The sequence below is a fragment of the Manis pentadactyla genome, chromosome 3 (genome assembly GCF_030020395.1).
Source record: "Manis pentadactyla isolate mManPen7 chromosome 3, mManPen7.hap1, whole genome shotgun sequence".
Taxonomy (NCBI): Eukaryota; Metazoa; Chordata; class Mammalia; order Pholidota; family Manidae; genus Manis; species Manis pentadactyla.
This window is the reverse complement of record NC_080021.1, coordinates 213,531,401-213,543,406: the sequence shown is the minus strand read 5'-3', so window position 1 is coordinate 213,543,406 and position 12,006 is coordinate 213,531,401. Positions and strand designations below refer to the sequence as shown.

General features: G+C 45.5%; 1 protein-coding gene across 15 annotated transcripts in view; it reads right to left on the bottom strand.

The window, feature by feature from the left end:
• Window positions 1-12,006, bottom strand: part of RALGPS1 (Ral GEF with PH domain and SH3 binding motif 1) — a 286,396-nt gene that overhangs the window by 261,692 nt on the left and 12,698 nt on the right. For 3 of the 15 annotated variants that reach the window (XM_057499045.1, XM_057499043.1, XM_036913895.2), the window contains exon 2: window positions 6,342-6,420. The exons of 9 other annotated variants lie outside the window; for them this stretch is intronic. The gene's annotated coding sequence lies outside the window, so the exon portion shown is untranslated. Of the gene's footprint in view, window positions 1-6,341; window positions 6,421-7,410; window positions 7,698-12,006 lie in introns of those variants that run through there. 3 more of the 15 variants (XM_036913894.2, XM_036913892.2, XM_036913891.2) reach the window with 3 other exon arrangements.

The window sequence follows — 12,006 nt, the reverse complement described above, 5'->3', positions numbered from 1 at the left end:
GGCCAAGCCACAGTAAGACAGTGATGCTTAAGCTACCCCACCATGCCGCCAGCCACCCGGCTCTGCTGCCCAAGCAAATGGCTCCAGGACTACACAAAAGGACGTCAAGAAGAGAGGTGCTCCAGCAGGTGCAAACACGGCTGCAGGACGGGGGGAGGGAGGTGGAGTGGCAGGAAGTGCTGCCAACATCTGGGGCCAATGCCTGGGAAACAGCGACCCTTGGCTCAGGCTCAGGCTCAGGCAGGACTCAGGAAGACACTGCCACCCATGAGCGGCCTCAGCTGAAAGCGGGAAAAGCACTTTAACATCTCTCCGGCCTGGACGCCTCCCCAGCCTCCCTACAGAACGACCTCCCACACACCCAGCCAGCGATGGCCCCGTGTGAAGATCCCATCCCGTCCTTCCTGTTCGCCTGCCTCCTCCCCACTGCTGGCATTCCACCCACTCCCAAGTGGTCAGGACCTGGTCCTCATAGGGGAGGGTCAGTAGAAGGTCGTTGAGAGAAGTTGGGTGTTGCGGGAAGGGGGGCTGCTGAGAGGTACCCAACCCGTTGAGAATCACGGGCCCTGCCTACGGGAAGCGTCCTCTGTACGCAGCCCCTCCGCCGGCCTCTGCCCCATCCAGCGCCTTGGACGTGGCTTCCAGCCAAGGAAGGAGAGACACGCAGACTAGAACAGGTGCCAAAATGCTGGAGCCGCACCCACTCTGTGCCCCTCACAGCCAGGTATAAATGCCCGTTCATCTCCCGGAAAGCATCTTCCTCCCTCCTCTTCTCCTGGGTCCTCCCTACTCACTTTCCAAATCTCGTTTTAGATGTCACTTCTTCTGGAAACCCTCTGTGACTCCCTATGGTATGTCCTTCTCCTGCAGGCGTGTAGAGCAGCAGACTGCTGCGCAACGCTCGCCAGTGTGTGGCCACACTCGGCTGTCTCTTCACGACGTCCAGTAAGAGGGTCCCGCAAGCAGCATGAGCCAGCCCACAGACCCTTCTCTGAGCAACCTCACTGCACGCGCCGCCCAGCTCTGACTGACGTGACGAGGGGGCAGGGCCTCCTGGTTGAATAGGACTGATGCTGTGGTCTGTTTAGGTTCAAACTGAGTTGTTCAAAAGTGGGAAGGTGTCAGGTGTTAACGTAACTGACAGCCTAAACCTTCAACTTACAAAAAGGCAAGCTCAAATCTCCTGCTTAAACAGTGACACTACAGAAACAATCTCAGAGAAACAAATGACAGAAAGGAAGGTGTTTATCTGGATTGCACTCCTCCAAGCCTTTCTGCCAGGCAACATAAATACATATAACCAAGTGCACTCATCCGGGAGACCAAGGTCATAACCCTCAAATGCCTGTGGGGCCCAGGCAGATCCTGTCGTGGAGCTGCAGGTGTGACAGAGTAAGGACAGATGGGGCCTGGGACTGACTACACCACTGGAAGCTTTCCGTTTTGAACAACTGCAAAGCACTGAACCGGCCATACAAAGCATCCATGAGGGACACGAGACAGCGCCTCCTGGGCAGGGTAGTAGAGCTGATAAGAGTTCACATTTTGAAGCCTGGTCACATCCTGGACCTAGTGTCTGTTGGCTGGGTGACCATAAAAAAGTATTTAACCTCTCTGTGCTTTAAATGCTTCCTCTGAGTAAAAATCCAATAGTACCTACCTTGTACTGTTAGTTGTGAAAGGAGAAAAAGGGAAGAGCACTTGGCACTGTGCCCGACACACAGTGTTACGTGCCACGGTGGGCCACCAGTTTGTAGCTACTAGAGACGTTATTCTGCAGTTTGTTTTTCAAAGCTAATAATGTATTACAGCCTTCCCTCATGTCCAATATGGATATTTTAGTATTTATTAGACATTTCAGGTTATGTCCCCCAAAAGTGAAGACAAGTCACAACGCCCACCAGCAATGTGTGGAGGACCCCACCTTCCCCATGCACTTGCTAACTCTGGTTTTACCAATCTTTGTAACACTTGGCCAATTAAAAAGTGAAAAAGAAAACTATTGTTTTCATTTGCTTTCTACTAATGATTATCTTTTGAGGCACAGAACCCAACTTTTTTCTTTCTCCTTTTCTTATTTAGTGTGTTTAGCTAAAAATACTTCTTATTTTTAGCTAAACACACTCTATGCTCCCTTGCAGCTCACTGTGGCCAAGTGCTACTCAATGAGATGCAAATGCTGTGGGACTATTGAGAAGTGTCTGAAAGAGAAAGGACAGCCCTTCTTCCCCTTTCTCCTGGCTTCTGGAATGCAGATGTGATGCATGGGATTCACACAGCCATCTTGAATCAGAAGGCAATCTGCTATGAATGGAAGAGCAACAAAATAAGGAACCTGGGTCCACGATGACCTTTGATTCTACCATACCAACCCTAGAATGCCCATCTCTTTACTTTTTCAGAGATGGTATAAATCTTTATATGTTTAAGCCATTGTTATTCAGGGGTTATCTACTGTATGTGAACAAATTGAGTCCTAACTAATACACCTTCTGATCCCCAAAAGTGAAAATTGAACCTTTCTCTTTCTGTAACACAAGTAAATAACTATGTTTAAGTGTCCTAAAAATGGAACACTAACTTCCCCACTCTCTCATCCTTCCTCCCAAAGTCTTAGGTTTTACAGAGATCATTTAGAATTTTTATTTTCAGCCTGTTATATTTTCCCATACAGCAGTTCTCCTCTATTTTAAAAATTCTTAATAACTTAAATGTAACACAAAATAAAAATTCCAATTCACAGTAGCAATATCCATTGAGATTAAACTATATGCACTAAAAGGTACACGGCTCCTGTTTCCTATACTCTTCACTTCCCCTATTTCACTATCTCTGCTCTGCCTTAACTGTCCTTTAGTTAGAGAACTTTACCGGATATTTTCTCAGGACCCATTTTATGTTTAATGTCCTTTAATGTTTGAAAGGTCTTATTTTGCAATGCCTGTGAGTGACATCTTGGCTGGGTATAAGGAGGATTGCATGCATCCCCTCTTCCTTTAACAGTCTGGAGGCGCCAGTCCACTGTCTTCCAGCCTCCAGGATTGCACATGGGAGGCCCAATGAGAGCCTAATTCTCTTTCTTTTGAAAACCACTGTTCTTTCTTCCTTCAAAATTTTAAGATTTTTCTCTTTCTTCTTGGAGTTTAGGAATTTTACTAGAAAACAGGTCTAGGTGTTGGTCTTAGTACAAACTGAATGAATCCATTTGACCTGAAGAATCAAGTCTTTCTTCAATTCAGTGAAATTTTTTTCTGGTTCTTTTTTTTCTCTTATTCCTCCATAGATTCCTTTTCTCCTTCTAGAACTCCTATTATTCCCATGCCAGGTCTCCTGGATAAGGTCTCCAGGGTCTCATATTTTAATTTGTTATTTCCATTTCTTTTTATGATTATTCTTGGTTGTAAGGCATTTGTTCTATTTGACCCTCCAAACCACTAATTTCAGTTCTTTTATTGATTTTTAAATTCAAAAGCCAAGTGTTTTAGTTCCAGAAGTCCCTCGTATATTTTAATCTCATCCCTTTGGTTCTCTCCTTGTAAGCTGAAGTTCCTCCGCATCCTCTCCACTCATCCTGCCTCGAAGGAACCATTGGTCCAAGTGTGAAGCTTGGCTTCCTTCCCTTCTACAGGCGCATCCCCACACGTGTGCTGTCATCTGTCTCTGCCTGATGATGGGTGCAGGTTCCCGTGGCCCCGGTTCATGGCAGACTGCTTGAGCTTCTGCAGCAGTAGCAAGGCTGAGGCCTGACAGCCTTTGTTTGAGGGGACCAACTGAAATGAACTGGTAAACTACAATCTTCCTGACAAGTGGGGAGCAGACCCTTGGTCCACTGGTGCCCCTCCCCAGGGATAACAGGGGAGAGGCAGTCCTCTCTGACTGCATGGACTAGAACAATTCCACCCAGATCCCCTGGGCTCAGTGTGAGACGGCATCCCCTCCAAGGGCACAGGAGCAGGGAGGCAGCTACCGTCCCTCTCACGGAATCTGGATCTAATCAGACTCGAAAGCAGACAGTGGTAAGGAACTCTCTCTCTACAACTAGACTGACCTAGTTGAGTCAGATCTCAACTCTGCCACTTACTTGCTCTGTGCCCTCAGGGAAATTACTTATCTTCAAGTCTCATTTTCTCATACGCTCTTACCTTTAAACAAAACATTTGTTTCCAGCATCTTCCTTAGGGGAACCAGTCCCACTGATACATAAGTTTTAAGGAACCTTCTTCTTCTAAGCAGTGTATGAATTGCTTGTACTTAGTTAATCATGAAATGTCAAGGAAGACTGGGCCCCTGGCAGCAAAGTTTGAGAAACTTCACCTTCTGCTTCTTTTGTGACAATAGGTTGTCAGAAGGGTAAGTCTACTAGAAAAATCTGAAAAATATTGTAATATTTCAGCTTTTATCATTTTTGTGATTGCTCTTGAACAGAATCTCCTAGGATTCTTCTAGGCAAACATTCTCTGCCTCTCCCCCTATTTTTATTTCATTTTATTTTTATTATGGTATCATTAATATACAATCACATGAGCAACATTGTTACTAGACTCCCCCCATCACCAAGTCCCCACCACATACCCCATTACACTCACTGTCCATCAGCGTATTAAGATGCTATAGAATCATTACTTGTCTTCTCTGTGCTACACTGCCTTCCCCGTGCCACCCCTATGTTATGTGTGCTAATTGTAATGCCCCTTATTCCCCTTCTCCCTCCCTTCCCACCCATCCTCCCCAGTCCCTTTCCCTTTGGTAACCGTTAGTCCATTCTTGGGTTCTGTGAGTCTGCTGCTGTTTTGTTCCTTCAGTTTCTGCTTTGTTGTTATACTTCACAGATGAGTGAAATCATTTGGTACTTGTCTTTCTCCGCCTGGCTTGTTTCACTGAGCATAATACCCTCTAGCTCCATCCATGTTGTTGCAAATGGTAGGATTTGTTTTCTTCTTATGGCTGAGTAATATTCCATTGTGTATATGTACCACATCTTCTTTATCCATTCATCTACCAATGGACACTTAGGTTGCTTCCATTTCTTGGCTATTGTGTCTTTTTAAATCTGGGATCCTGCATTCTTAGGGTAAATTTCTAGGAATAGAATTGCTGGGTCAAATGGTGTTTCTATTTTGAGATTTTTGAGGAACCGCCATACTGCTTCCCACAATGGTTGAACTAATTTACATTCCCACCAGCAGTGTAGGAGGGTTCCCCTTTCTCCACATCCTTGCCAGCATTTGTTGTTGTCTGTCTTTTGGATATTGGCCATCCTAACTGGTGTAAGGTGATATCTCATTGTGGTTTTAATTTGCATTTCTCTGATGATTAGCGATGTGGAACATCTTTTCATGTGCCAGCTGACCATCTGAATTTCTTCTTTGGAGAAGTGTCTGTTCAGATCCTCTGCCCATTTCTTAATTGGATTATTTGCTTTTTGTTTGTTGAGGTGCATGAGTTCTTTATATATTTTGGATGTCAACCCCTGATCGGATATGTCATTTATAAATATATTCTCCCATACTGTAGGATACCTTTTGTTCTACTGATTCTCCCCCTATTTTTAAAATGTTACCTCAAGATGTGAAGGTCATGGCTACAAAGGGGATGGGTGCTGGGAGCCACAATGGGTTCCATGTTGATTTCAGTCTAGTAACATTTATTGAGCCCCTACTGCATATAAATCATTGAACAAGGCACTGCTTGGGATACAAAAAGGAGCAAGACACACAGTCCCTGCCTTAAAAGGGCTTAAAGTCTAGTCAAGAAGATAAGGGACGAGATACAGGGTACATCAAAAAATCATGATGCAGTGCAGAATGTGGCCAGGGCCACGAGAGGAGGTTAACACAGTGAGTAGCACACAGTGAGCTGGCCCTTTCTGATGAAGGACAGCCGAAAGTGAGGAGGGGAGCTGAACTGGAAAGAGAGAGGAGGGGTTTGTGGGAGGTATGGGGGGCCCACATAACCCCAGCTCTTGGGAGTCGGATACAGAACATTTGTGTTCTGAACAACAGGAGCAAAAGGGTGGCGCTCAACAGTGTCATGACAAGAGGTTTTGCACAAAGAGGGGGTAGAGAGGGAAAGGAAAAAGTACTTGATACAAGACCAGAGAAAAAAACCCTGAGCTTAGTCTGGCCAGCAGCCCTAAATGCCCCCACCTGTGGGGCTCTCTGGGGATGACTGGTGTCCCAGCGGCCCCTCTGCAGCACCTCAGCCCCGCAGACTCTGCTGTATGAGGTTTCTCCGCCACACCACCCCTGGCTCACCGTACCAGCAGGCACCTTTGGGTGCCCAGACAGCATGGCCCTCTGCTCACAAGGGCACATTTCCCTAAGGTCAGTGAACCAACTTACCAGGAACACATGTTGAGCTTCATAATCTCAGGCCAACATGGTATACCACCCCAGCACGTCTCTTTCCAAACAGTAGCCACTGTAAAAGTAGGAGGAATAATTCGATTTACAGCAGTGTTTCATATGGTAAGCTTTGTTCTTCAAAGTTCAGCAAGGTCAGACTAATTACAGTGCTACAAGACCTGATTTCAACCTGTTCTTTGAAATGTCAAATTCTTCCCCACAGATCAACACTTGATATCACCATTAGCCTATCAAGTAGCAAAGCTTGTCCTAAAATCACCGAAATTAACTTAAACTTCTTTGATCACTGTTCTCCCTTCCCATCACACTTTGAATACATGCTGTAGTAAGCATGTGAGAGCTCCACCTGGGAAAGCACAAACCCCAAGAGAAAATGCGACAGGCAGGCCCAAAGCACCAGCCAGGGCCTTGGGCACTAACCAGCAAGAAGGGAATGCAGGACGACGCAGACACAAAACCCCTGCCCTCGGTGCCCACGGCTGTGGAAAAGAGTGCGTGACAACGTAGGGGGTGCCTGGCACACTGGCACGGACAGCATCCTGTACTAGGCACCCCCAAAGGGCCCGCACTGGGTCATTTTCGTCTCCAGGCATCTTCTCTCTCTCCACCCCCAGCCCCTCCACAGCTGCCCACACCCAGGTGGGCAGCCTCTCGACCTCCTTCACTCAGGAAAGTTGACTTCTGCTCCCTGGGATCCCCCCTTCACCTTCTGCTGGTCCTGCACTCCCACCTCTGAGAAAGGCCTCCTGCTAAGACCCAGGTCCAACCCCAAGCTCAGGGGCCAGTCACCTGCCCTGCCAACCTCAATCCCCTCCATTCCTTTGGTCGTCCTCTGCCTGAGAACATCTTCAGTTCTCTGCAGTCTTCACAAGACCTCTGACCCTTGAACTGCAGGCTGCTTCCCACCAGACACCACTGACCTCCTCACCGCACCTCACCACACCACCACCCACTCGGGAATCCTGCCTGGCCACCGGCCACCCTGCTCCCCCGGGGCCACTGGGATGTCCAAACGGCTGAGGCCAGTGGCCCTGGGCTCGCCTACCCCTTGGTGGCTTTCTACATGGCTCACCAGTCCCTCTTCCGGAAACTCAGCTCTCAGCCCCTGAAACTGACCGCCGTTCTCGTCCCCCTCCCGGCTGCTTAGGCGCTGGGCTCCGCTGCTGGCTGCTTCCTTGTTGGACAGTGCATTTTGTCCTCTGGCCTCTCAGACCTTCCTCCCAGCCGCGTCCCCGGGCTCCTGGCACCCAGGCCGCTCGGAGGCCTGGCCCCTGCCCCTGTTCGGCTGTCCGGCCTCACCGCCACCCTCCTCAGTCCCGCACTTCATGCTCAGCAACAGGGAAACAGGCCGGAACTCACAGCGCTGACTGAACTGCTTCAGGTCCCCCACTGGCCCCCCTCTGCTCAGGCTGCGCGCTGCTGCTACGACCTTAAGCTACAGCTCACCAGACTTTTCGATCCTTCTCAACCAACAGTTGGAAAAATATTAAGCAAGCACCTATAAGAAATGTTCATTTGTAAATTAAATACATGCTCTAATGTACCAACATGTTATGACCATGACAGAACAAGTACAAATGATCAAAGGAAGAGACAAAGATGAAATAAGTATGTCAAAATAATCATTTTATTTTATTCATCAACAACACAAAAACTTTCATTCTCATTATTAATAATAGTTTTGGTGAGAACAGTGTGACGGAAGGGCTTCCCTTGTTCAGTGCTTTAAATAAACTTTTTATGGAAGTACAACCTCACACAAAGTGCACACAGTGTAAGTGCAGGTCAAAGGACTCTAACAAAGTGAACATACCCAGGTAACCAGCATGCAGATGGACAGACAGACATCACCAGCTCTCCAGAAACCCACTGGCCCCCTTCTATCTTTACCTGCCTCCCAAGGGTAGCCACTGTTCTGATCTGTAATAACAAAGCATTACTTCTGTCTGTTTAAACTGTATATGAATGGAATCACACAGTATATAATCTTTTGTGTCTCAATGAACATTATGTTTGTGAAATTCATCCTGAGTTTTCACTGAACTGTCGGTCATTATCTCTTACTGATAACAGTTTTCCACTTGTGAGTTTACCCCATGTATTTACCCATCTACTGCTAACAGACACGAGGATCATTTCCAGTTCGGGCCACTGCAGATGGTACTGCTATAAACACCCTCAAACATGCCATTTGGTACATGTTCGTGTGCCTTTCTGTTGGGTTGATACACAAGTGAAGAGCTGAGTCATACAGTAAGTGTACATTCCACTTCGGTGGATGATGCCAACGGCATTCCGAAGCACATAACTCAGTTTATACTCCCACCTGCTGGGCACGGCAGTCTGGCTGCTCCACATCCTTGCCAGCACTTGGTGTGGTCTTTTTTTTTTTTAGTCATCCTAGTGGATAAGATACCACTAAGTAAGTATTGTAATTCCTTTTTAAAGATGAGGAGAATAAAATTAAGTGCCTCTTCCTCTTTCAAGCTCCCAAACTAACGTGAATGAGCAGGAACCTAGGTCTTCTGATGCTGGTGCAATGTTTCTACTTACAGTGAAATATTGTTTCCAACATAAACTCCTTAACAAGAGGCTAAAACACTAACAAAACATGCTTACGGACTATGCCCATCTCAACACACCACTCAAGACAGGGAAGAATGAAATGGTCTATCAAACCAACTTTGAGACAGACACATATAAGAAGTCTGAACACATATACCAAGTATTAACAATAACATGCTAGTTGATTTTTTAAAATTTATCTTTATTTTTCTACAATTAACATTTAATAATGAGGAAAATAGCTATTTCTTAAAATTGAGATATAACTTAAATACCATAAAATGTACTCTTTTAAACTATAGAACTCAGCAGCTTTTAGCATATTTACCAAATCATGCAACCATCACCACTATCTAACACTTTCACCACCCCCAGAAGAAACCCTGTGCCCATTAGCACTTACTCTCATCTCCCATCTCTCTGGTGACCACTAATCTACTTTCTGTCTCTATGGATTTGCTTCTTCTAGACATGTCATATAAACAGAATCATGCGGTATTGGCCTTTTGTTTAGTTTCTTTTACTTAGAATGTTTTCAAGGTTCATCCACATTGCAGCATGAATCAGTACTTCATTCTTTTTGTGGCTACATAGTACTCCACTGTATGGATATACCACTGTTATTTATCCATTGCATCAACTCATGGATATTTGGGTTGTTTCTATTTGGGGTTATTATGAATAGTACTGCTATGAACATGCATGTACAAGTTTTTGTCTAGATTTATGTTTTGATTTCTCTTGGGCATATACCTAAGAGTGGAATATCCGGTCACAGGTAAGTTGATGTTAATTTTTTGAGGAACTGCAAAATTGTTTTCCAAAGAACTTGCACCATTTTATATCCCCACCAGCAATGTGCCACCCTCATGAATGAAGGTGCCAAGCAAACCTCTCCAGAGATGTTGAGAGAGGTGGTGCCCAGAGGAATCACAGTGAAAGTGGCCCCACATATATGACATGCCGGGACAGCATGTTGTTGGCTTAGTATCCAGACATACTGGTGGGCATGGAGCCAGCTCACAATTCATCCCTCACATTTGTATAGTTCTTTAGAACATAGTGTGTTCACATGCATGATCTTTGGTTTGAGCATGAATTTTATTCCTTTTTCTGTTAGTCATGATTTAATGTTTTATCTTCTTTCAATAATCATATCTGTCTTGACAAAAGGTTTCAGCCCTGGGCAAGTTCACTATGGATTCAGTGTGACCAAAGAAATGACAGTAGAACGTTCTTGGGGTGAAAGGGTTATACCCAACTTTATTTCCATGGTGGCAGGTCAATCACTACAATCTCATCCACTCAGAGTGAGTCTGCATGCAGCAAGGTGGTCTCTGCCTCTGGGCCCCTCTGCCCGCACAGCCGTCCTCTGGGCCCCTCTGCCTGCACAGCCGTCCTCTGGGCCTCTCTGCCTGCACAGCTGTCCTCTGGGCCTCTGTCCTCGGTGCTGCCACCACTCCAGCCTCTGCTCTCCTGCAGCTGTGCCACTGGGTTGCCCAGAGCACTGAGCAGAGCTCCCCATTCAGAGTCAACAGCAACATATTGCCCACACATCAGCCAACCAGGGCCAGGTGAGAATCCTGGCCACAGGAACCTTCATTTTATCCACACTATCATTTGTATTCTATTTTATAATCATAATTGCAACATTTATTTGGAAATAATTTTATACTCAAATGGTTCCACTCTCACTGCCAAGCTTTTCCTATTCTGACTTGCCCGTTCACGGTCTTTTATTCCGATTCATCCCTCAGTTGCCAGAGCATGCCTTCTAGTCATTTTTCCTCCAGAATGGTGCCTGGGTATAGCAAAAGCTACACACAAGGCATGTCCTTGCACAAATGAAATGAGTATCTGTTACTATCCAATGTGAACTAAAACTTGGCTGAGTGTAAAATTATTGGGTCATAACCCATTTCCCTCAAAACTCAGTGGGTACTGCTCCACTGCCTGCTGGCACCTAAACTCTACACAAGTCTGAGCCCAGCCTAATTTTTTTCTCTTTGATTTAAAGATTCCTTCTGCCAGGTATCAATGTTATCCTCCCTTTATTCTTAAATTTAAAAAAATACTTCACCTGGGTATTTTAACTGTTACCTAACTTTTGCCAGTTTTGCCTGGCTCATGATGAACCCTTATTATTCACAGATTCAGGTCGTTCTTCAGCTCAAGAAAACTGAGGATTCCTTCTCTTCCAACTGTCTGGTCACCAATCTGGTCCATCACCCACACCCGGGGTCTCCTCTGCTGCTTGCCCATCACTTCTGAGATCAGCACTTTGTCCTCCTCCTGCCTTTGACTTTCTGCAGTGCCACTAAGTCCAAATGCTAGTGTGATATTTATTTCCTCACATTCTCCGAATCCACAAGCTCCTTCTTCATCTCAGTCTGTTGACTCATCAGCCCATCTTTCCTAACATCCATAACTTCTCTGATAGGATAAAGAAGATGATGCTTGAAATTTACTTCACTTTACTGAGTAAAAGATTGGAAACTTTTTTCCCAAAGTCTGCTCTTCCTCTATTTCTTGCATGCCTTGTTTATTTCCCTTTATATTGCTGGAACTTTTCAGTGGGTCCTCTTTTGTGTTACTTTTTCTATTTGTTCATTCTTAAATGACAGATGAGACCTGGCCTGATATTTAACCCAAAAACAATGTAGATGGATTCCATTTGGTCCCCTCTCTACTTACCCTAATGGATTCAGTTTCTTGGATGGGGCCGTAGGCTAAGGGTCAGCACTGTGTCCATCCTTGTCACCTGTGACCACTCTGTTTTTAATTTTAGTATCATTTATATACAATCTTACATTGGTTTCAAGTATACAACACAGTGGTTCAACAATTTCCCATATTATTAAATCCTCACCCCCACTAATGCAGTTACAATCTGTCAACATAGAAGATGTTACAGAATCACTGACTATATTCTCCATGCTGTACCACTTATACTATGATTGAGAATTTTTGTGCCCCTTTTATCCCCCTCACTCTCCTCACCTACCTGCCCCAACCCCTCCCCCATGGTAACCACCAATCACTTCTCAATGTCTAAGAATCTACTGCTATTCTGTTT